At 54.1% G+C, this 25,774-nt stretch overlaps 1 protein-coding gene across 4 annotated transcripts in view; it reads right to left on the bottom strand.

The window, feature by feature from the left end:
* ARHGAP23 (Rho GTPase activating protein 23) overlaps nt 1-25,774 on the bottom strand; it is a 95,361-nt gene that overhangs the window by 55,140 nt on the left and 14,447 nt on the right. Inside the window, exon 1 of one of the 4 annotated variants that reach the window (XM_017950696.3) lies at nt 3,584-4,029. The exons of the other annotated variants lie outside the window; for them this stretch is intronic. The gene's annotated coding sequence lies outside the window, so the exon portion shown is untranslated. Of the gene's footprint in view, nt 1-3,583; nt 4,030-25,774 lie in introns of those variants that run through there. 4 annotated transcript variants of the gene reach the window in all.

Raw genomic sequence — 25,774 nt, 5'->3', positions numbered from 1 at the left:
TCAGTTCAGCTGAGTTCAGCAAATGTTCACTGAGCACCTACTATGTGCAGGACCCTGGATACATAGCCTTCCTGCACAGTGCCTGTCGTTGTCTTAGCTCATGCACAATCTCACACACACACATGCACACATACATGCACTCCCAGACAGACACATACTTATGCAGACACAGCCACAGCCACAGCCACATACACTCATGCAGATGGAACATATCACAAACATACAGACAAGCATGTGCAAATGTGCAGACACACAGATACACACAAATGAGTACACATGTGCACACTTATGTAGACACATAGATATGCACAGAGTTGCAGAGAATCAAAGTCCTGCACACACAACGCACATACAGATGCATGCACATACATCCACAGACATGCAGATACACACAGGCACAGCAGACCGGTACCCACGCATCCTTCAAGAACAGCAGCAGGAACACAGGGGGGACCAAGAACCAAGAGGGAGTGGACTGGACATCAGACACCTGAAGGGACTTCCTGAGGCTCCAGAGCCCAGTCCAGAGGCCTGGCTGGTTCACCAGAAAGGCTGGGGGTGGCTGGGGGTGGCTGGGCCGGTGGCTCACACCCGTAATCCCAGCACTTTGGGAGGCCAAGGCGGGTGGATCACCTGAGGTCAGGAGATCGAGATCAGCCTGGCCAACAGGGTGAAATGCTGTCTCTACTAAAAATACAAAAATTAGCCAGGCATGGTGGCTGGCACCTGTAATCCCAGCTACTTAAGAGGTTGAGGCAGGAGAATAGCTTGAACCCAGGAGGCGGAAGTTGCAGTGAACTGAGATTGCACCACTGCACTCCAGCCTGGGTGACAGAGCAAGACTCCGTCTAAAAAAAAAAAAAAAAAAAAAAGGCCGGGAGTTTCAGAGACACTAAGCCTCCTGTCAGACCTCCCAAAATTCTTGAGATTCTCCAAGACGATGTGGCAGAGGTGTCTGAAGACAAGAGTTTGGAGGGGGCACACAGGTCTGTTTCTGGGGCAAGAAGCAAAACAGATAGTGCCTGAGAGAGGGTGCCCTTTGGGAAACAGAGAGGGAAGGCGGGTGACAGGAGGGTATCAGATGGATGGTGCTCATGGAGCCCAGCTGGGGAAGATGGGAGCCACGGGGAAGCTACCTGGCTTTGAAAAGCCAAGAGGCCACCTAGAGGACTCTTAAATCCGTAACATCACATGGCCTAACCTCTATGTTGTCCCTAGTCCAAGCCCCTCAGAGGGCAAGAAGCCCCCACCACCAACACTCCTCACTCCCCTCAACTCCTCATTAGTTCTGGAGTGAGGAATTCCCACGTCACTAGCAACATCCCCTTTTGTCCCCTTCTCATAGCTGGAGAAACATCTGCCACTCAAATGTCCTGATGCCAAGTTCATTCATGGACCATCCACCCTCCTGTCCACGCACACAGTGGAGGGAGACAGCTGCCCTCTGCTAAGGATTTCCGCATAGGGGAGAGCCTGGCTGTGGTCGAGCAGGCCTGGGGAAGAAGCTAGATCCTCCAATCTCAGAAGATTAAAGAAAAATGTGACACAGACAATAGGCAATAGGCCTGCTTCATACAGCCCCAGGGGATAGAGCCAGGTGGAGTACACAAGAGGCTGAGTGGCGCTCCAGGCAAGGGAGACAGACCATTCTAGACTGTTCTAATCCTATACAGTCTGGAAAACTACCCAGATGAGGCTATGAGTGCCCCCTACCAGACAGGGGCCATGCAAAAGCTGGAAGACCCCCAGTCCAGAAGGCCTCAGCAGGGGTTCTGACATCAGGGGTAGTCCAGCATCTTCCACTTGTGGCTTTAGCCTAGCCTCTCCCATGGTGCCCTGAACCCCCATGGGGGCCTGGGGAGCCCAGAGGAGAAAATTCTCTGGGAATTCTTCTGAGGTCTGAAGTCCCCCGGATTTCCCATCTCTGCTGACCTGGCAAGGAACTGATCAGGGAGCGAAGAGGGTCTGGGAGTCCCCTCACCAACTGCCCTCTCCTACCAGAAGCCCCTGCTCCTCCCCCGTGTGGGCTGCCCCCTGCCTGTCCCCCACCCAGGCTCAGAGCTGAGGCTGTTTGCAGGGCCCATTGTTTTGCTACTGTCCTGGATTAAGGTTCAAGCCACCAGCTGCCCCAGTGACGAAAAGTGACTGGGACAGGTCCCCGCACGCCCCCGCCCCTCCCCCAGCACACTTCCTGCCTGGAGCTGCCGGCTGCCTCGGGGGGATGCTCCCTGGGAGGGCCTGCATGTAATCCAGGGCAGGAGGCATGCCTTCCTCTCCAGGTCCCCTCCTCACCAATCACTACCAGCATTCCCTCCCTTATCGCTGCCTCTCCCTTTCCTCTGTTCCTTCCTTCCAGTCCCCTTCCTCCCACCTCTTCCAACTAGGCTCTTGAGAATGTCAGCTACCACACAGGCACAGCTACCACACACCTGCTTGAAGAGGAGATATCAGGACACCCAACAAGAGCCACAGCTGGCATCACCCCTGTGGGAAGTTCTTCCTTAGGTTTAACCTCAATCCTTCGTGCTATTATACATGCATGTTTCCTCTCCTCCCCTGTGACCTGGGACAGAACTGAGTCTTGTGCTCATCTTGAGGTGGGGGAGGTGATAGGTGCAAAAACAGAGAAGCAGCCGTTGATAACAACTAGAAAGGTGCACAGCTCACACACACACAGCTCTGCCTCTCTGACTTAGGCACAGAGACAAGGGGACTGAGAGGGAGTCGCTCAGGGGACACAGGGACATTGCTGATTAAATTCTCCTGGACTGGATCTATTTCCAAACACTCCCACCCTCATGTCAGGAAAGAAAGAGACGTCCAAAAATATCAGCTGATGGTGACAGCAGAGCAGACGGCCTTAGGCCACAAATTAGGCAGAGGTGGACACGTGGTGGGTTGGCAGCACCAGGAACTAGAACCCAGGAGCCCTGCTCCTCCCCCCGGGAGCATAAAGAGGTCATTGCAGGGAGCAGTGTTCAGGCCGGGCATGGCGCCCACTGTGACTCACACCCTACCATCCTGGTCCATCTCGGATATCAGAAACATGGCAGTCCCCCAGCCCAGCCCTGTCAGCCCTGAGAGCACTCACTACCCGCAGGGGCCCGTCTGCCACTCAGCCTCCTCTGCCCACTAGGAAACCCTCGTGTGCCGTGTCCAGGTCCCCTACCAGGGGTGGGTTGGGTCGTGTGCCCTGCTCCATTCAGTGGTGCCTCTGCCTGCCCCGGACTCAGGGTCCCTGCCCGCCCACACCCTCTGGGATTCCTAGAAGCCCCAGCGTCTCTTCAAACACTCTGGTCCCTTCCATCCTTCCACTGCCTGGAAACCGAGAGGGCTGAGCCCTCTGGAGGCCTCGACCAAACTGGGGGTTGTCATCCCAGAAGCCCTGGCAGAGCTCCAAGCCACAAATCCTGCCACCCTCAGCCCCGTCTCTCAAGCGCCTCACTCACTCCCCGCTCCAGGGGCATCAGTCCTGGAATGCAGGGCGCACACAGCTCAAAGGCCGCAGGGAGTTGGTGACCCAGTCCCACTCAGACCCCGACAAGTCCTGCCCCGGCCCCGGCCCCGGCCCCGCGGCGCTCACCCTGGCCCGGCGCGGCCCGGGCGCGCGGCGGTCGCTGTGACTGAGGCAGGGCAGCCAGAGACAGCGCGGTTCTGGGGCGCTGCAGTCCACACCGACGGCGCGCTCCCAGCGCCAGCCCCCGGCCCCCGCGCGCTCCACGCGCCACACGGCGCTGCCCACCAGCTCCGCGGCCGGCGGGGACTCCCAGGTCCGGCCACCGCCCCGGCCCCAGTACGCCTCAGGCCGGGCTTCCGGAGCCGCGTGCGCCGCGCGGGGGCCCGGGGCAGCTGCTAGGTGCCCGGTAGACGGCGTCCTCGACCAACCGGGTGGCCGGCGGGCCCCGGGGGTCCCCGCCCGCCCCCCGGAACCGCGGGCCCTGGGCCCGGGGGCCCCGAAGGGATGGACGGCCCGCGCGGACGGCGGCAGGACGGCTGGAGCGGCTCCGCGCCTCCCGTGCCTCCCGGCTGAAGGCGCCCGAGCCCCGACACGCCCGCGAGTCGCGCAGGGCTGACGCCTCCCCCTCCGGGGCGGCCCCTGTCCGCGGCCGCCCAGATCCCACACTCACACCCCACACGCCAGGGCACTACACAGTCCCCCACACGACCACACCCTCGCACCCTCACACACAGACGGCAGCCCTCGACCCAGACATGCACTCTCCCCCAGCCCGCACACCTTGCACCCTTCCAGCGCACGCACACACACACACACACACACACACGCGCGCGCGCGCGCGCGCATACACGCGCACATCTGCCCCATGCACCCAGAGAAACAGTCACACATGCTCCAGGTGCCCCTCACTCTGCTTCACACCCTACCCACTCTCTACAGACCCACACAACACACATCCACCCTCCCACACACACTCACCCTATGTGCATATACCCCAGAAACATACTATCCTCCCCCACACACACACAGGACTCTTCCACATCGTATACACACACCTCAGACATCCGCCCAAGTGTATACCGTCCACACACTCACAGAGAGATGCATGTGCAAGCACACCAGACCCACATTTACCCACCCACACACTCCACACATACCCCACAGGGACCCCCACAACATGGCAGATGCCACGCACACACTGCACAGCTCAGGCACTCCAGGCACAGATGCCACAGCCCCTCAGGTGCTACACACACTGCCCCGCACAGAGTGACAGCCACATACCCTTAGGTGCAGGTGAAGTCCCCAATACCCCTGTGGGAACCACCCTCCTCCCCAGGACTCCCTACCCATTAGCTCTACCTAGAGGGGCACCACAAGCTGATGATCACTCAAAGCTGGCCCCTCTTCCACCCCCTGGCATGTGAGCCAGACAGGAAACGCCATGTTGTGCTAGCCCCTGCCCTGCTCGCCCTTCCTGGCTCTCCCTTTTCCCAGGCCCCATCCGGGTGGGGCTAGCAGAGGCCTTGGCTCGTGGATGTGTAACCACCATTACCATTTCTAGCCCACTTGACTGTTCACCAACAATACCACTACAGTCATTTGCTGTGGCCCGGGGCCATTACTATGGCTTCATTTGTAGGGAAGGAAACAGGTCCAAGAGCACCCAGCTTGTTAGGGCAGCATGGGGACTCCAACCCCAGGACCCCTCATCCCAACTTCTATCCTACACCCAAATCCTAGCCAGCAGCCAGGAAAGCGGGGCAGCTCCAGCCCAATCCCACTCCCGAATCTAGGAGGAGTCCAGGACGAAGCGTCATAAAGGTTGGGCCTTTTGGGGGCAACTACCAGAAGGAAGCACCAAGCAGGTGCAGCTCCCCTTCCCCCCATTCCACCATCCACTGTCCCCAGCAAGAACCTGCCAGGAGGGTGGCCCAGTGGGGAGGTAGGAAATCCAGAAAGGGGGTGGGGGGTGGGAGATGGAGGGGCAGAGATGGGGAGGGGCCTGGGGACAGAGGGAGGGGAAGGGAGGAGACAACGAAGTGTCAGAAGGTGAAGGAGCAAGGGATGGGAAGGGAGCCTGAGGGACAGAGGTGGGAGGGGAGGGGGAAGGGAGCAGAGCGGACCACGAGGGAGGTCCGGATCAAGGGAGGGAGAAGGAAGAGAGAGGAAGGGTGAGGGTGAGGCGTGTGGGGGCGGCTGCCTGTGTCAGCCAGGGAGCTGGTTTTGTTCTCCTGTTTCCTGTTTGCTGTTTGCTGGGCTCCCCCTCCGTGCAAGAGCTGGACCCACCACCCCCACCCTGGCGGAAGCCAGATGGGAAGAGTGAGGCTGCCACGAGCTGAGTCAGGAGAGCTTAGGGGGAGAGCGGGAAAGGACTGCAGCCAGGGAGAGCAGGACACGCTATCTCCATCAGCACCCTCTCCCGCCCCACTTCCATCGCTAGAAAACTAAGGATTCCGTGTTGGGACCACTCCTGCCCTGGCCTGCCCTGTGACTCTGTCATACTGTCCAAAGGCCAGACCCTCCTAGACCAGCTGGAACCACCATCAAGCTGTCCCCAGCCATGTCAGACTCTGGGGCCCCAAGCGGAGGGCAATCAGATGTCTTCAGCTCCAAGTCTGGCCTGTCCTCCCAGCAAGCAGCCAGTAAGTCCTTCCAGCTGCCTAACTTGCGTTCCTCTTGCTGCTAGTCCAGTCCCTGGTTCTAAGGAAATGGAGTGACTCTCCCCTGTCATCCCCCATGGAGCCGCTGATGGCCAACAGGTACTGCTGTGTGCCCAGATCAAGAATCCACCTCCGCAGAATTCAAAACCGCTGAGGGTTCTGGGGCAGCAGGGAGGAGAGAAGTGGAGACGCAACATGGGTTTTCTGTATTCAGATTGCAGAGACCCTGGAAGGGATCAACCATATACAATGTCCATTTCCTGCCCTCTAACCTGGCAGGGCAGCAAGGCGCAACCAAGGAGGTAACAGATTCCTCCAACACAAACCACACACCTTTCCTTCCCCACCCCCACCACCTCCACACCCAGCTGCCTCTGTGGGGACTTCAGGGCGAGAGTACACCCAGTGGGGCCTCAAAGGTTGTATGAAGCTTGAATAAATGATCCTCCAGGCCTGGGGAGCCTCTCTGCTCCCTCCCCCATTTCCTCTGGGAAAGGAATGTGGGGTGGGCCCCAGAGGGTGGTGGGGGAGGGGGCCCAGGGCTGGGAAATACCAGGCGTAGCTGAGATTCTATTCCAAGCCTTCCTGCCTAGCGTGAGTCCTCCCCCCACGCCCTGCCCAGCTTCCTCCCCCTGCATCAGAAATTACCCTGCTGAGCTGCCCCTCCCATCCCCCTCTAGTTTGACCAGCTTGCAAAATCCATTCAACCTCATCTTCCTGAGGGTCCCTGGTGAGGGGCTTGAAGGCTGCATCCCCAAAGGGAGGGCATCCAGTCTTCACTCCTTCCAAGAGATCATTGTCTTTTGCTATTTGAAAGCACTTTCACTTGTTCTCATTTGACACTTACCCTAAGAATCAAATAACCAGAGATTTTTTTTTGACATCCGTTTTTCAGTTACAGAAACTGAGGCTTGGTCAGGCGTGGTGAGTCACGCCTGCAATCTCAGCACTGGGAGGCCAAGGTGGGCAGATCGCTTGAGCCCAGGAGTTTGAGATCAGCCTGAGCAACGTGGTGAAACCCGATCTCTACAAAAAACACAGAAATTAGCCAGGTGTGGTGGCACGTGTCTGTAGTTTCAGCTACTCAGGAGGCTTAGGTGGGAGGATCACCTGAGCCTGGGAGGTGGAGGTTGCAATGAGCAGAGATCACACCATTGCACTCCAGCCAGGGAGACAGAGTGAGACCCTGTCCCTAAATAAATAAATAAGAATAAATTTTTTTTTAAAACTGAGGCTCAAAGAGAACAAGTGACTAGTTCAAGGACTCATTTTTACTAAGCTGGGACCGGATCCCAGGGTTCTAACCACTTACCAGATCTTTTTCCATTACGCTCTTGTTTAACCACATCTTGAGTACCTGCTGTGCGCCAGGAGCTGAGACACCTTGGAGCGTCATGAGTATTGTCCCAGCTAATAAAACCTTTAGGGATCCCCAAGTTCTAGACTGGCCAAAGCTGGCTGCCTTCACCCCCACCAAGGGAGACCCCACAAACCAAGGGAGCCCTGCTTTCAGGTGCATGAGGCCTCTTCTCTCTGGGAGGTGACAGTTTTTTGAGGGTGGGGCCAGACACCTCCTAGGCTATCCCTCACAGGACAGGGTGGTCTGGACTGGAGGAGTAGAAGCAACCAGGCACTGGGGAAGGGGAGGAGAGCGTCCTGAGTCCCAGGGGTCAGAGATAGGAACAAGAAGGAAACTGACGTGTTGCAGGGCGTGTGGTTCAGGAAGTGAGAGAGGGGCTCAGGGTCGATTCTGCCTGCTTTTCCTTCCTCCGGCTTGCTCAGCGCTCTTCCCAGAATGTGGGCCCCAAACCGCCAGGTGACAAACAATGACCCCACCCCAAGATAGTCATCCAGCATGTTTGAAGTTCCATCTGGTCCTGTACCCAGTCGCACACCAACGAACGCAGACCCATGACCACTCCACAACCTCGCATACAGACGGGGCAAATCCCACCGCAGATCCGTGCATCCCAGGCATGCAGGCAATGCGATACCGACACATGCCCGAGTCACCCACGCCCGGGCCTCTGAACCCTGCTCCAGTCTCCTCAGTCAAGGGCGGCTGCCCCCTCGGGCCTCTTCCACCCTTTTGCCCTATTCAGATGCCTGGTTCCCAGCATTGCTTGGGTAGAGACTCCCGCCTGACAAGCCCCAGCAGGCCAAGTTGATGAGCCGGCCAAGCAAGCCTATGTCTCCCCAGCGCCCTCCATGTGCACATAACCCCCATCACCGGGAACCTGGGCACCCCGCACCGGTGCTATGTCTGGCCCACGGGTAGGGGGTGGTTCCCAGGGTCTCCCCAGACCCAGTGCTCTTCCCCTCTAGGGCCACCCTTGCCCGGGGTTGGGATGGACTGTGCTCCCTCTCCCTCAAACTAGGCCAGAGCCACAGAAGCCTGGGAAGGAAGATGAGGAAGCACTTGTCACTCCAGACATCCCATCACCATCAGGAAGGTGGGCTGAGATAATCCAAAAATCACAAAATCCTCAAATTCTGGCTGGGCATGATGACTCATGCCTATAATCCCAGCACTCTGGGAGGCCAAGGCAGGAGAATCGCTTGAGCCCAGGAGTTCAAGACCAGATTGGGCAACACGGCGAAACCCCGTCTCTACAAAAAACATAAAAATTAGCCAGGTGTGGTAGTGCATGCCTGTGGTCTCAACTACTGGGGAGGCTGAGGTGGGGAGGATCACCTGAGCCCAGGGAGGTCAAGGCTGCAATGTGAGACCCGGTCTCAAAAAAAAAAAAAAAAAAAAAAAGGCTGGGCAACTTGGCAAGACCCCATCTCTACAAAAAATTTAAAAATTAATTGGGGATGGTGGCGTGCACTTCTGGTCCCAGCTACTCAGGAGGCTAAGGTGGGAAGATCACTTGAGCCCACGAAGTCAAGGATGCAGTGAGCTGTGTTCACGCCACTGCACTCCAGCCTGGGTGACAGAGCAAGACCCTGTCTCAAAAAAAAAAAAAAAAAAAAATCCCCAAGTTCTTTCAGTGGCAGCACAGCTCAGGGGCTGACACACGGGATCTGGAATCCTCTGGAAGCTGAGTCAGAGCCCCATCTCTACTACTTTCTAGCTGTGAGACTTTGGGCAAGTTACTTAACCTCCTTAAGTCTTGGTTCCTCATCAATAAAATGGGAATGACATGAATTTCCACCTCAAAGGCTGTTGGGAGGATTAAGTAAATTAAAGGAAGTCTTAGCACAGGCTCAGAGCACATAGTAGGGATTTAATAAATGCAGGCTGTTTTGACGGCTTTTTGGATAGTCATCACAGTCATACTCACATTCAGACATGCAGACAGCCATGTATACACAAAGACACGGTGACACATGCGGACACTCACAGACCCAGGCAAACTCATCCTTCCCGGCATCACCCCTACCTCCCACTGCCAGCCCCAGGTTCCTACAGGTTCCTGACGTGCCCCAGTTCCTCCCAAGCAAGGAGGATTCAGTAAGATCTCCCACTTCCTTGGCTGAACTTTGGCAAGCCCAGAGCACTACCTTGTGGGCCCTCTGGGAGTAGGGAAGGAATGGGTAACATGAGACCCCAGGATGGGGCCCCTCCCAGCAGGCAAGGAGCATGGCAAAAGTGCCAGGCTGGCAGGGTCTCCAGTGCCACAGGAGGGCCAGTTCACCCCTCAGGGACAACAGAGGAAGGGGAGACTAAAGAGGAGCCTCTTTCCTCTTGGTGGGAAATGAGCACTTACAGAAAAGGGTGCGTCTAGAGCCAGCCACAAAGTAAACACCAGGGCCATTGCCCAGGCAACAGCAGGCTGGCATGGGACAAGGCTTACCACAATCCCTCTGTACCCCCTGATTTACCCACTCAGCAGCCCCCTGCCTGTCTCTGGGGTCTCCATTCTGGTTTCTGGGCCTGTCTGCAGACTCCCCAAAGGAAATAAGCTGTGCCTCCTCCATCAGACTGTGTGCTTCTTGAAAACAAGGGATTTTTGCCCCACATCAGTCTAGGGTCTCCCAAAAGATATGGCCTGTGGCTTTCCCCTCAGATAGGAGGATGCTCAAGGGCCTGGCCTGAGTCTCCCTCTTAGACTGAGAGCTCCCCAAGGACAATGGCTGTTGGGTTTTCAGAGTGGATTTGCCCTCCTAGAGAGCTTTGTGCATAGTGGGCTCTCAAAAATTACTTCTTTTTTTTTTAGACGGTGTCTCTGTTGCCCAGGCTGGAGTGAAGTGGTGAGATCTTGGCTCACTGCAACCTTCACCTCCTGGGTTCAAGCGATTCTCCTGCCTCAGCCTCCAGAGTAGCTGGGATTACAGGAACGCGCCACCACGCCCAGCTAAATTTTGTATTTTTGGTAGAGATGGGGTTTCACCATGTTGGCCAGGCTGATCTGGAACTCCTGACCTCAAGTGATCCACCCACCTCGGCCTCCCAAAGTGCTGGGATTACAGGCGTGAGCCACCGTGCCCAGCTCAAAAATTATTTATTAATGGTTAGGATGTGGAGAAATTGGATTGCTGTGGGAATGTAAAATGGTGTGGCTGTGGCCAGGCACAGTGGCTCGTACCTGTAATCCCAGTGTTTGGGAGGCCAGGAGTGCAAGATCAACTTGGGAAACATATTGAAACCCCATCTTTATAAAAAACGCAAAATTGGCCAAGCGTGATGGTACACACTTGTAGTCCCAGCTACTTGGAAGGCTGAGGTGGGAGGATCCCTTGAACCCAGGAGTTGGAGGCTGCAGTGAGCTGTGATCACACTACTGCTCTTCAGCCTGGGCCACAGAGCAAGACTCCCTCTCTAAAAAAGTAATAAAAATAAAATAAAATTTAAAAATAAATAAATAAAATGGTGAAGTTGCTATGGAAATCAGGATGGCAGTTTCTCAAAAAATTAAACATAGACAGGAGGCTGAGGCAGGAGAGTCGCTTGAACCAGGGAGGCAGAGGTTGCAGCGAGCCAAGATCGTGCCATTGCACTCCAGCCTGGGCAACAAAAGGGAAACTCCATCTCAAAAAATAAAAAATAAAAAAATTAAACACAGAATTACCATATGATCCAGTAATTCCATTTCTGGGTATATATCCAAAACAACTGAAAACAGGGATGAGGGGATGTTTGTACACTCGTGTTCACAGCAGTGTTATTCACAACAGCCAAGAAATGGAAGCAACCCAAGTGTCCATCTACGGATGAACGGACAAACAAAATGAGGTATATCCACACAATGAAATCGTCTGTATTATTGTATTACATAGAATACATACATTACATGAACAATACATAATTGTATTATTTAGCCTTTTAAAATAAGTGAAGGCTGGGCAGGGTGGCTTACACCTGTAATCCCAGAACTTTGGGAGGCTGAGGCAGGAGGATTGCTTGAACCCAGGAGTTCAAGACCAGCCCAGGCAACATAGCGAAACCCCATCTCTACAAAAAAAAAAAAAAAGCCATGTGTGGGGGCACACACGTGTAGTCCCAGCTACTTGGGAGGATGGCTTGAGCACAGGAGATGGAGGTTACAATGCACTGAAATTGCGCCACTACACCTCAGTCTGGGGGAGCCAGACCGTGTCTCAAATTAAAAAAAAAAAAAAGAAATTTTGACACATGCTACAATGTGGATGAACCTTAAAGAGATTATGCTAAGTGAAATGAGCCAGACACAAAAGGACTAATACTAGCTGGGCTTGGTGGCTCACGTCTGTAATCCCAGCACCTGTATTCCCAGCACTTTGGGAGGCTGAGGTGAGAGAATCACTTGAGGTCACGAGTTCAGGGCCAGCCTGGACAACATGGTGAAACCCTGTCTCTACAAAAAAAAAAAAAAAAAAAAAGGTAGCAGAAAGTGGTAGCATGCACCTATAGTCCCAGCTACTCAGGAAGCTGAGATGGGAGGTCTCAGCTTGAGCCCAGGGGGTCAAGGCTGCAGTGAGCCGTGATCATACCAGTGCACTCCAGCCTGGGTGACAAAGCAAGACCCTGTATCAAAAAAAAAAAGGAATGAATGAATAAATATTATATTATTCCACTTACGGTGATAGTGGAATATCACCATTTATGGTGATAGCACAATAATATGGATGTACTTAATGCCACTTTACAGTTAAAAATTGTTAAAATTATACATTTTGTTGTATATATACATATATTGAGATGGAGTTTCACTCTTGTTGCTCAGGCTGGAATGTGGAGTGCAATGGCGTGCTCTTGGCTCACTGCAACCTCCGCCTCGCGGGTTCAAGCAATTCTCCTACCTCAGCCTCCTGAGTAGCTGGGACTCCAGGCGCGAGCCACCATTCCCGGCAATTTTTTTTTTTTTTTTTTTGTATTTTTAGAAGAGACGGGGTTTCACTGTGTTAGCCAGGATGGTCTCAATCTCCTGATCTCATGATCTGCCCACCTCGGCCTCCCAAAGTGCTGGGATTACAGGCATGAGCCATAGCGCCTGGCTGTATTTTATATATATATATATATATATATTTAATTATTTATTTTTTTTTTTTTTTTCTTGAGACAGATTCTCGCTCTGTTGCCCAGGCTGGAGTGCTATGGCGTGATCTCGCTTACTGCAAGCTCTGCCTCTGGGTTCACGCCATTCTCCTGCCTCAGCCTCCCGAGTAGCTGAGACTACAGGTGCCCGCCACCACGCCCAGTCAATTTTTTGTATATTTTAGTAGAGACGGGGTTTCACTGTGTTAGCCACAATGGTCTTGATTTCCTGACCTTGTGAGCCGTCCATCTCAGCCTCCCAAAGTGCTGGGATTACAGGAGTGAGCCACTGCATCTGGCCATTTTATAATTTTTTTAAAAAGGCCAAGTCAGAAATCAAACACACAAAAAAATAAAACATAAGGCCAGCCACAGTGGCTCAGGCCTGTAATCCCAGCATTTTGGAAGGCCAAGGCGGTTGGATCACCTGAGGTCAGAAGTTTGAGACCAGCCTGGCCAACATGGTGAAACCTCGTCTCTACTAAAAATACAAAAATTAGCCGGGCGTGGTGTCAGGTGCCTGTAGTCCCAGCTACTCTGGAGGCTGAGGCAGGAGAATCACTTGAACCCAGGAGGTGGAGGTTGCAGTGAGCCGAGATCGCACCATTGCACTCCAGCCTGGACGACAAGAGCAAAATTCCATCTCAAAAAAAAAAAAAAAAGTTGAAAGATGAAACAAATGAACAGGCTCTCCTTGGTGCCCAGGAGAAGGCTCTCTGCCCACAGAGGTTGCCCAGGAGCTGGACACCTCCTGCCTGGAAGACCTTTCCCTGCCATTCCTCGTCACTACACCTCCTCAGAGTCTCTACTGTCATCTTTGGAGCCCTAGAGGTTCCTGAACAGGGGAAAAGCCCAGCCTGAACCTGGTATGCATCAGGTCCTTGGCATTGATGGGGGCCTGCCATCCACAGAGGTTGCCATCCCCAGTCATGCACAAACTCTTCCAAGGCTGCCAGCAGGACCTTGGAAGTGTTTTCTTGTCAGAAACCTGACTCAGTGTGGGAGTCCTCAAACCCACCAAGCACACACATGCCCGTTCCAACGCGCCACACGCTCACACCCCCCTGTAACATACACACAAGGGCATGCCCACAGAGACACCGCCGGGTCCTCGCAGGCACTCCTGGAAATGAGCCCGCACACTGGCACACTGAAGGATGATTATCTCGGCTGCCGGATAGGCAGGTCCCGTGGGCAGCAGAGCCCCCTGCTGGCCCAGTGCTGGCATGCCTCGTCTCCTTGACAACCCAGAGCGAGCAGAGGGGTCCTCATTCCCTCAACCTCGCTCCCCAGGCCCCTCAGCTCCAACCAGCCCTGGGATGTTCCCCTCCCCATCTCCTACAGAGGAGAAAAATCCCCTGCAGAAAGACAGGGCAACTGTGGAATCTCAGGGTCTCCCTTCGGTCAAGGAGAGCGGCCAGAGCCCCTTTTCAGACTAGACTGGAGCAGTCATTCCTAGAGGCAGGGAATGCCTGCAACGGCTCTTCTCTAAGGCCAGCAGATCCACCCCCCGGTCTCACACTGGACAGCACACTTCAGAGGAGACTAGGGGAGAGCTCTAGGTGTGACTCCGCCTGCCCCCGCCCCCCAGGAGTGCTTCCTGTTGTCTGACAGCCTGGGCAGAGGTAACAGGTGCACACATTGGTTTCCTTCAGGCAAGAGATGGGTCCCAGTCAAGCTGAGACCATGTCCCCTCCCAGGGCAGGTCTCAGCAGATTCCGAAAGTCTCCCCGGAGCACATGGGGCTCCCTGCAGGGAGAGGCTCTCAGCCCCACCCCTGAAACCACCCACCCCCTCACCCCAGCCCTGCCCATCCCTCCTGGGTTACCCCTACCTTCCCCTTCACACATGTGGCCCTGCCTATGAACTGAACCACTCCCTAATCCAGTCTGTGATGCCCAGAGGCAGCTGGACAGGTGGCAGGGACAGTGGCTCTGCAGGGACAAACAGCCTCCCCTGGGCCGCTGCCATGAGGGAGCCCCCTGGGCTGGGCTCTCTGGTCAGAAGAGGACAGATGGCATCATCCTCGCTCCAGATCCTCCTCCCACCTCCCCCTGCCAGTCTGCCTGGCCCCACATTCGGGGACAGGATAACAGCCACACAGTCATGAGTGCTTGTTGAGTGCTGACTGTACTCCAGGCATGCTGCTGTTAAATGCACTAACTCATTTAACAGCAGAACCACCTCTGGAAATAAAGGTGGCACACAGCACCCACCACCTGGAACTCCTGGCTCTCCACTGGGTCGGGTGCTAGGCAGGGAATGCTGGGGTGACCTGCAGGGGCACTGAGGCGTGAGGACAGGGAGGCTGGTGAGAAAGTGACCACTGTCCCGGCATCAAGAAGGCTAACACAGAGTAAAGACCACACTTGCCATTGGTACTGGCCCTGACCCTTTTCTGGCTGTGTGACCTCAAGATCATCACTCAAGGTCACTCAGTTTTCCTTATTTCTTCAGCTATAAAATGAAGACAGGGATAGCAGCCTGACAAAGTGGCTGAGAACCAAGAATTAGGTGTTATGGCCCCAGCCGTCCATCCCCGCATTGGAGCAGACTCTGCTTCCTAGATGTCTCCGGAGTCTGCTCACTTCATCACACCATTGCCCTGCTCTAAGTGGCGGTCACCTCTCTGGTATCTGACAGTCCAGATTGATTATTTTAATATTATGACCACCAGGCCTTGTGGGACGCGCCTTGGTCCCCACACCCACCACGCCCTCTTCCTCTATGCTCTGGCCACCCTGGCCTCCTTCCAGCTCCTGTAAAGACCAGGCACCTTTCCAGCCACAGGTCCTTTGCACATGCTGCTTCTGGAATGCAACCCATGCCCTGATTCACTCCTACCCACCCTGTTGCTCTTAGCAAAAATGTCACCTCCCCAGGCACACCTCCTCTGGCCCCAGACCAGGTCAGTTACCTGTGCACCCTCTTGTCAGTGTCTGTTTATTTATGAGCTTATTTTGACCAACATCTCCCCACAGGGCTGTGGGTCCTGGAAGGTAAGGGCCATGTCTGCTTCGCTGGTGGTCAGATCCCTGGCTCCTGGCCCAGGGTGGGTGCTCTGCACACTGTTTCTGAATGTTGAGGAATGAATGAGCCTTTCCTCAGAGAGTTAGGGTTAACCAGAACCCTGTCCCCAGGAGGGGTCTAGTAGAGGCAGGGACTGCTTCAGATCTTTGTCTTTTTATATCCCCACCCCTTCCTCAGAGGGAACCAGATCCAGAAGTCGGGGGTGCCGGAATAAGGAAGAAAGGGGGGCCGGGCGCGGTGGCTCATGCCTGTAATCACAGAACTTGGGGAGACAGAGGCAGGAGGATCCCTCGAGCCCAGGAGTTTGAGACCAGCCTGGTCAACATGGTAAGACCCTATCTCCACAAAAATAAAAATAAAAATTAGCCAGGCACCATGGGGCACGCCTGTAGTCCCAGCTACTTGGGAGGCTGAGGTGGGAGGATTGCTTGAGCCAAGAGTTCAAGGCTGCAGTGAGCCATGATTGTGCCACTGTACTCCAGCCTGGGCGATGGAGCCAGATCCAAGCTCAAAAAAAAGGAGTGGGGGAGAAAGGGGTGGGGAGAAAAGGGGGAGCTGCTTCAATCCTCTTTGCAGCTCTATGCCCTCACCCCAGCTGGCCACACTCCAGCCACGAGCCCTCCTCGTGGGTTCTGCAATGTGCCAAACCCTTGTCCTGAGACTCAGGGCTTGCTCCCTGCATCCAAGTTCCCCTCTCCCTGGACTATAATACAGCGCCTGCCTGCCCCCTCCCCATCCCCTTTTTCCCTTGACTCAACCCTTACCCTCCAGGTCTTGACTTTCTGAAATGCTTGTCTAACTTAGCAAGCTAAGGAATCTGTCATGGTGCCACAGCTAATGTCAGCTCGGGATTGAAAATACGGGCAGAGCCCCGACTCAGCCACCTCATTATGCACCTCATTACCACCGGTTTCTCCCTCCAGACCCCGGCCTCTCTGGGGCCTCAGTTTCCCTATGTGGGCTCTTCCATGACAAGGGACTTGGACATCTGTAGATTTCAGGAAGATTGGTTGAGAGGAGGGAGGAGGGGAAGGGGAAAAAAGAGAAGAGGGGAGGGAGGGGAAGACAACAGAGGGGCCTCGGGCCAGCCAGACATGAGAAACGTCAAGTATGTGAAGTACGCCAGCCCTGAGCTATGAATAGTGCAGCAGGCTGGCAGCCCAGGTGGGCCTTTCTGCCCCTCCCATGGGAGCTCTGCACAGGGGGCCTGAAATGGGGAATGGGGCATGAGCTGAGGAGGCACACTTGGGGACAGAGCAAGGGGTGTTGTCACGCAAATGAGATGCAAATACACAGCAGCAGGCAGGTCTGATTGGTGGATCCCTGTGGGGCTGGGAGCATAGGCTGAATGGTCACTCAGCAAAAGGCAGTGAGTGCCCAGCCTGCAGCACAACCCAGGGCCTCTGCCCATCCGCACTGCAGCCCTGGCAGCTGCATTTCCCAGGCTTGGAGGTCCCTTCTGGTCACCAGTGGCCAAAATCCCACTGATGCTGTGTAGCCTCTGGAGGCCTCTAAAGGTCGTGGTAAGGCTCTGCCTGCCCCAGACACCATCCCTGACCACTCCGGAACCAGGTCAGCCTCTCCTCCTTGGAGCTCCCAGGTCTGACAGACAGCTGGGCACCTGGAAATTACAACATCCCCAGTCCCGGCCTCTAGATCCCTCTCCTCATCAGTGATCCCGGCGGGACACACACTGGGCTTAGGAGCTGGAGGCCCAGTTCATGGCCCCCGTCTGGCCCCTTGTGTGCCCCCAAAGAAAGCAGTCACCTTCAGAGCCGATTCCTCTTTCTTTCATTCTAGGACTGTTCACTGGGTACCACCAATGGCCTGGCACTGGGCTGGGGGGGGCAGTGACACAAGGGAAGATGAGTCAGAGGCCAGGTTTCGGGTCCCAACTGCATGACCTTGGTCAAGTCCTTTCCCTCTCCATGCCTCAGTCTCCTCAGCTGTAAACTGGGTCCTGGAGAGGACTCAACGTTGAGTGTCTGGCATGTAGAAGTTGCTTAACAAATCAGTTCCGTAGTCCGAGGATTTTCAAAAATTAACAAAAGCAGTCCCTGATTTTATAAAACCAAAGAGACAGACATGCAACAAATGAAGGTGCTGTAGGGCATAGTGTCTAAAAGTTCCTAAGCAGAACCTGGGCACAGTGGCTCATGCCTGTAATCCCAGCACTTTAGGAGGCCGAGGTCGGAGGAGCACTTGAAGCCAGGGGTTAGGGACGAGCTTGGCCAACATGGTGAAACCTTTTCTCTACCAAAAACACAAAAAGTGGCCAGATGCAGTGGCGTGTGCCTATAGTCCCAGGTACTCAAGAGGCTGAGGCAGGAGAATCGCTTGAACCCGGGAGGAAGAGGTTGCAGTGAGCAGAGATCGTGGCACCGCACTCCAGCCTGGGCGACAGAGCAAGACTCGGTCTCAAAAAAAAAAAGTTCCTAAGCAGGATTCAGAAGAAGCTGGTTTGAATCCTGACTCAGGCCCACTTCCTATCTGTATGTCACTGGACAAGTTACCAACCTCCCGGAGCTTCTGTTTCCACAGATATTAAATAGAGATAATCCATCGCCCGTGGGATTGTTGTACAGATTAAAGAGACGGTGTGTGCAAAGTGCTCAGCACAGCAGTGTCTGGCCCTGAGGGCTGCAATACATGTTTGCTATAACCAATACTCCCATTGTTATTATTATTGGTGGACAATGCCGTGCCCAGTGCTGTGGGAACACTCAGTTCATCAGTCAGCAGCGTTCTAACAGGGCCTGGCCTAGAAGCTGGATATAGAGCAGTGAACGAGACAAAGTCCCTATCCTCGCGGGGCACAAGGTCTAGCGCGCAGAGGAGGAAGTCGCCATATATTTGAGTGGTGGAGGGAGGTTTTACAGAAGATATTTGAATTGGGCATTGAAAGAGGAACAGGAGTTGGAGAAATGGAAAAGGCAGAGAAGGCCCTTCTAGACAAGGGAAAGAGACAGCACAGCAAGTTTCTGGAAAGGGGGAGAGGGTGACATATTCCCATTCTTTCTTTTTTTTTTTTAGACAGAGTCTCACTCTGTCGCCCAGGCTGGAGTGCTGTGGTGCAATCTCGGCTCACTGCAACCTCTGCCTCCCAGGTTCAAGCGATTCTCCTGCTTCAGCCTCCCAAGTAGCTGGGATTTACAAGCACCTGCCACTACGCCCAGGTAATTTTTGTATTTTTATTTTTATTTATTTATTTATTTTGACATGGAGTTTCGCTCTTGTTGCCCAGGCTGGGGTGCAAAAGTGCGATCTCGGCTCACTGCAACCTCTGCCTCCCAGGTTCAAGCGATTCTCCTGCCTCAGCCTTCCTGAGTAGCTGGGATTACAGCTACTGTGGTGGTATGAGCCACCACTCCTGGCTAATTTTGTATTTTTAGTAGAGACGGAGTTTCTCCATGTTGGTCAGGCTGGTCTCGAACTCCCGACCTCAGATGATCCACCAGTCTCAGCCTCCCAAAGTGCTGGGATTACAGGCGTGAGCCACCGTGCCCAGCCAACATATTCCACTCTTATCCTGCCCTTCCAACTGTACCTCCAGTTTCATCTCCCATCTTCTTTCACCTGGTCTGCTGCCTCCACTGCCCCAGACCCTTGTGTGGCTCCGAAGTAGCTATGGGAGCAAGTCAAGATCCTAGCATGGCATGAGGGATATGCCCTGATGGGGGAGGGAAGGGGCGGGATCTGGTCTCATTGGCCTTGCCGACCTGACCTCCTCCCTGTACTCTGAGCCTTGTACTCATCAATCTCTTAAGAGGCCAGGCTGGTTCATGCCTCCTTGCCTGAGGTAATGTTGGGTCCCTCTGCCTGGTATGCCCTTCTCTCCCTTCTCCTCCATCCCTTTCTTGTCCCAGCAAACATTTTTTTTTTTTTTCTTTGAGACGGAGTCTCACTCTGTCTCCAGGCTGGAGTGCGGTGGCGCAATCTTGGCTCACTGCAACCTTCACCTCCCGGGTTTAAGTGATTCTCCTGACTCAGCCCCCCGAGTAGCTGGGACTACAGGCACATGCCACCACGCCCAGCTAATTTTTGTATTTTTAGTAGAGATGGGGTTTCACCATGTTGGCCAGGATGGTCTTGATCTCTTGACCTCGTGATTTGCCTGCCTTGGCCTCTCAAAGTGCTGGGATTACAGGCGTGAGCCACTGCGCCCAGCCCCAGCAAATATCTTTCAAGCTTTGGTAAGCCTCATCTCCCCACAGTGAAGCCTTCCCCTGAGAGCTGGAGCATCTTTGGAGGAGGCAGGGGCTCAGCCATGTTCATTGACAGAACCCTGGGGTCCCCCACACCACTCACGAGCAAACCCAGACTCCACACTGAATCACAGAAGACACAGAGAAGCAGAACTTAATCTACATCTCTCTGCACCCACCACCCATTACATCTGTCCTCCCCACCCCTTCGTTATGCCAACCTTTGCTTGGATTTCAGGGCTCAGCTGTGGGGAAGAGGGTCTACCTTCCCTGGGTGAGGGGTGTCCTCCCAGCTCTTTGTTGTCAGAGAATATAGCAGTCACAACAATGACAGACCTAGGATTCTGAAAGACCCAGCTTTAATTTTTTTTGGGGGGGTGAGGGTGGATAGGGTCTTGCTCTGTTACCCAGGCTGGAGTACAGCGGTTCTATTATAGCTCACTGTAGCCTCGAACTCCTGAGCTCAAGCAATCTTCCCAACTCAGCCTCCCAAGTAGCTGGGACTACAGGTGTGCACCACCATACCTGGCTAATTTTTTAGAGACAGGGTCTTGCTATGTTGCCAATGTTGGTCTCAAATTCTTGACCTCTGGCTCATGCCTGTAATCCCAACACTTTGGGAAACCAAGGCAGGAGGATCACTTGAGCTCAGGAGTTTAAGACCAGCCTAGGCAACATACGGAGACCCCCACTGCTACAAAAAAATTAGCCAAGCATGGTAGCGTGTGCCTGATTGTGCCACTGCACTTCAGCCTGGGTGACAGAGCAAAACCCTCTCTCTCAAAAAAAAAAAAAAAAAAAAAAAAATCCTAGCTTCAAGCAATCCTCCTGTCGAAGCCTCCCAAGTCTCTGCGATTACAGGTGTGAGCCACCGTGACTGGCCCAGCTTGAAATTTGATGCTTGGTGACCTTGAGTGAAGTTATTTGCCCACTCCAGGTCTCAGTTGGTGCATCTGTAATTATACATCCCCCTTATGACGGCACTTGAAAAATTGATCAAAAAGGATTTCACTATCGAATCCTCAGGTTAATGATAGATTTGGAAACAGGAGATGAAAGAAAGGAGATTAATCATATCACCAACTGGTTTTTAACCAATCCCTATGGCAATTCTACCCAGCTTCCGGCCTCCAGCTTTAAACTCCTGTTAACGCCTTTGTGACCACATTCACTCTCCAATGATTACCATGGTGAAGACACTAGCTTGTGTAGGCTGCAGGTCCGTCTCCCCAGTCAGACTGGGCCATTTTTACATTAATATTTTTGGCAGGGGGCCCCTGAGGGGTGTTCGGTACTGGTAGATCGGGTGGATGCAAATCTTAGAACTCATGGTTATACAATCTTTGTGGAGACTTTTTGTCTGGCTTTTGGGCGGTAGGAAAAGCAGACAAGGAGGCCCTTGAGGGCAGGGTTGTGTCTCATTCATCCAGGTCCCAAGAGAAAGCCTGGAACGCAGAGAGCAAGCAAGCACCAATCACCACTGACAGCGGGTTCCATTCGGCTCCAGTCCAATGCCGGACTTTCCCGAGCCCTGGGCCTCCCATGCTGGGGTCAGGTCGTTCTCCTGCCCCAGGCTGAAATTAGGGAGACAGCAGGAGGGGCGCTCTCTGCAAGGCAGGCCTGGGAATATCCTCAGCATCCCCAGACCACACTCCGTCTCTCAGATAAGGCTTTCCCTAGCACTGGGGGTACCTAGGCCTCTAGGCCACTGGAGAAGACAAAAGTCCCAGTGCGGAAGGAAGAGGAGCTGTTTCTCTCTCACTTTGGCAACCCCGGCCTGGTTGTGTGGTCCCCATTTTCTGCCTCCTACCCTCCCCTCTTGCAAACATCCCCCCTGCCCGCTGCACCATCTCCTGGGCTCTGGACCCAACCTCAGTTGTCCCCCTCGCCTTCCTTGAAACATCTAGGTGCTGTGTGGGAGGAGCACAGTGCCAAGGCTTCATTAGAGCTAATGAAGTTCAGCTCTGCGATGCCACTGCAAGATACAGTGCGCAGACAGCCTCCATCGCAGCCTGGGGCCTCCGCCCCCTCCTCCGCCTCTCTTGGGGAGGAGCCCAGGGCCACACCTCCAGAAGAGGAAAGGAAGATTTATAAGAATCTGCCCAGGCCAGGCGCGGTGGCTCATGCCTGTAATCCCAGCACTCTGGGAGGCTGAGGCAGGCAGATCACCTGAGGTCAGGAGTTCAAGACCAGCCTGACCAACATGGCGAAAGCCCATCTCTACTAAAAGTGGGTGCCTGTCATCCCAACTACTCAGGAGGCAGAGGCAGGAGAATCGCTTGAACCTGGGAGAGGTTGCAGTGAGCCGAGATCGTGCCATTGCACTGCAGTCTGGGTGACAGAGCGAGACTCTGTCTCAAAAACAACAACAACAAAAATCTTCCCTAGTACAGAGAGTGCCTGGAGGCCAAAGAGAGATCGGGTTCCGGGGCAAGAAGTAGAAACAGCATCAGAGCGGGGGCAAGATTCTCCCTTGGGCCGAGAAAGGCTCCCCTGTGCATTGCTCAGTCCAAAAGCCTGGGGTCCCTCTTTCTACTTGGATCTTGGGAACTCACCAGCAGGAATCATTCCTTCCTCACCTTTTTTTCATGGAATCACCGCAGGTCAGACCTGAAGGAACTCTGGGCACTTCTCTACAACCCTCTTATGACAACTCAACAACCCGAGGCCCCTTCCTCCTCCCACCTGGCATGCATCCTCTCAAGCGATCCTCCTGCCTCAGCCTCCCGAGTAGCTGGGACTACAGGCGTGAGCCACCATAGTCCCTACAGTCCTAACCGCACAGGGCTGGCTTCCTTCCACTCTTGCTGGTCCTTTCTTCTGTGCTCTATCCCCTTGGACTGTCCTTTCTTTAGGCCTCAGTTTCCCTATGAGGCAAATGGAGAGACAGGGAAGGAGGGTGGCCTCTGATATTCCTCCAGCTGAAACAAAGGAAGACGTCCCCTCTCTGGATAGCTTTCCTCCTCCTTCCGTCCCTTTTCGGGAACAATACAGAGTTCCTCCACCTTGAGCATAAGGGAGACTCTACGGAGGACCCTCTCCCTCCAGCCTTTGGGGACTCTCAGGATCAGGAAAAGCTCTAGATTGCCCAGGTCCCCACCTCTCCCTCCTCCCAAGAGCTCTGAGTCTGGCGCCCACACCCGATTCTTTCCAAGCTCTCACACTTTTGGGAAAATCAGAAAGGAAGAAGCAGCTGTTGATGCAGGAAAACAGAGCCAGACAGAAGTCAGATTGGAGACAGAAACACTCTCGGGCCAGAATGAACTCGGCCCCTCCCTAGGTGGACCCCAACTTGGGGCTAAGGCCCCTTGAGTGGTTATCCTCCCACATGGCTCCCATGCGGTCCCGCAGCCCACCACATTCCTCCGGCCCACACACCTCCCACCAGCTTCCCCACCCCGAGAGGCCAAGGCAGGTCTGTTTCTGTCCCTCAGGCCTCAGCCTGTGGGTCTCAGTCATCCCCATGTCCCGCCCCACGCTGTCTCTCCTCCCAGGGATTCAGGCCGAGCTTTGAAAGGGTCACTGCAAAGAGGACCTGCCTGCCGAGGGCCTAGCCAGACCCAGGGCCAACTCCTCGGCCAGATTCCCGGTGGCTGGGGACAAAGGCCCCACTGTTCCCCGACCCCCGGACGCCCCCAAATGCACTGGGCATAAGAAGTCTTTCTTTCCCCAGTTCCGCTCCTTACGGGCCCGGGCTCCTTGCCACCGGGAGTAGCCCTGGCTCCTCCTCCAGGAGAAGCTGGGGGATTGGCGGGACAGGGAATTACCAGTTTCCCCACCGCCACCACCATACACCCAAACCCCTTGGGCACCCAGAATGATGAAACCCAGCTGGGTGCGGTGGCTCAAGCTGGTAATCCCAGCACTTCGGGAGGCTGAGGCAGGAGGATCACCTGAGGTCAGGAGTTCGAGACCAGCCTGGCCAACATGCTGAAACCTTGTCTCTACAAAAATAAAAACATTAGCCAGGCATGGTGGTGCACCTGTAATCCCAGCTACTCAGGAGGCTGAGGCACGAGGATGATGACCAAACCCTGGGGCCAACTTTAGGACCAGTGTCCCAGGACCCTCTCTGTTCCTTAGCCACCAAGCCCTTCCTGGGCCTAGAATACAATCCCACCTTTTCCCACCTATCAGAACCATACCCACCCTTCCAGTCCTCCTCCAGGCAGCCTCTCAGGACTACCTATCCTCTGAGGAGCCTCACAGTCCCAGCCATAGCAGCCAACCCCTGACGTTCCCAGAGGCTGAGGACATCTCTGCCCGCTCTCCCCAGTGCCTCACAGTAGGAAGTAGGATTCACCTGCTCCTCTAATTTCCTATCATATAGTGCTGATGCCAAAGCAGGGCCCGGAAAGTTTCCTGTGCCAAGGCTTTCCTGAATTCTCTCTAGTGCATATCATTCTCCAGCCTGTGCTTGCCTGGACCTCATTGCACCTCCAGTGATGGGGGCCTCATTACCTCCAGAGGCAGATCACTTTCTCTTTAGATTACTCTGACCATAAAGGTCCGTACTTTTTACTGAGCCAAAAGTGCATTGTTCTCCTTTCTATCCATTGATTGTTTTTTTAACAATAGTTGCTACCAATAATTGAGATGACTAAATCTCAGCCACTTTACCAATATTACCTCATTTAGCCCTCTCCATAATTTTGAGGGATTATTTCAGGGATAAGAAAACCAGCCAGGTGTGGTGGCTCACACCTGTAATCCCTACACTTTGGGAGGCCAAAGTGCAGGGATTGCTTGAGTCCAGGAGTTTGAGACCAGTCTGGGCAACATGGCAAAACCCTGTCTCTATAAAAAATACAAAAATAGAAAACTTAGCTGGGCATGGTGGCATGCACCTGTAGTCTCAACTACTCAGGAGGCTGAGGAGGGAGGCTCACTTGATCCCAGGAGTTCAAGGCTGTAGTGCACCAAGCTCACACCACTGCACTCCAGCCTGAGCAACAGAATGAGACCCTGCCTCAAAAGAATAAAAGAAAACTGAGGCTAAAACAATGAAGCAACTTGACCAAAGGCACACAGTGAACAAGGAGTACATCTAAAATTTGGATCTCAGCAGGCTGAAGGCAGGCAAAGCCCATACACTCTACCTGAGGATGCTCCTGCCTCCCAACGAACTGAGGTTCATGCCAGGCTCAGGCCTCAGAGCTCCAATGATTGGCCTGTCTAGATTAAATGGTGGACCATATCTCCCTCGGGGTCCTCTTTTTTTCTAGCCAGCTCCTCTCCTTTTTCAGTAGATGAGGTGTGGCCTGCAGATAGTGACTAACTAGTTCTTTTTAATTTTTTTTTTGAAACGGAGTCTCGCTCTGTTGCCCAGGCTGGAGTGCAGTGGCGCGATTTCAGCTCACTGCAACCTCCACCTCCTGGGTTCACGACATTCTCCTGCCTCAGCCTCCCAAGTAGCTGGGACCACAGGCGCCCGCCACCACACCTGGCTGATTTTTTGTATTTTTAGTAGAGATGGGGTTTCGCTATGTCAGCCAGGATGGTCTCGATCTCCTGACCTCGTGATCTGCCCGCCTCGGCCTCCCAAAGTGCGGGGATTACAGGTATGAGCCACCGCGCCCAGTCTCCTGACTAGTCTTAATTCAAACCAACAAATGGGGAGCAGAGGGGTCAGAGGGCAAGAGGTCATCTGCCTAGGTGCACAGGGCTTTGAGGAGGTTTCAGATGTCCCTGGGCCTAAGGTTTAGGAATGGAGGGAGGTGGCCAGAAATCCAACACCCCCTTCTCGCTCTTCTTTGTTTTGTTTTGTTTTGTTTTGTTTTTTGAGACAGGGTCTCATTATGTTGCCCAGGCTAGAGTGCAGTGGTGCAGTCACGGCTCACTGCAGACTCGAACCCTCCAGCTCAAGTGATTTTCCCACCTCCACTACCTGAGTAGCTGGGACTACATGCTCAGCTATGGTTTTTTGTTTTTGTTTTTGTTTTTGTTTTAAGACTACATT

The sequence above is a fragment of the Papio anubis genome, chromosome 17 (assembly GCF_008728515.1).
Source record: "Papio anubis isolate 15944 chromosome 17, Panubis1.0, whole genome shotgun sequence".
Classification (NCBI taxonomy): Eukaryota; Metazoa; Chordata; class Mammalia; order Primates; family Cercopithecidae; genus Papio; species Papio anubis.
The sequence above is the reverse complement of the archived record's forward strand: the minus strand, read 5'-3'. Positions and strand labels throughout refer to the sequence as shown.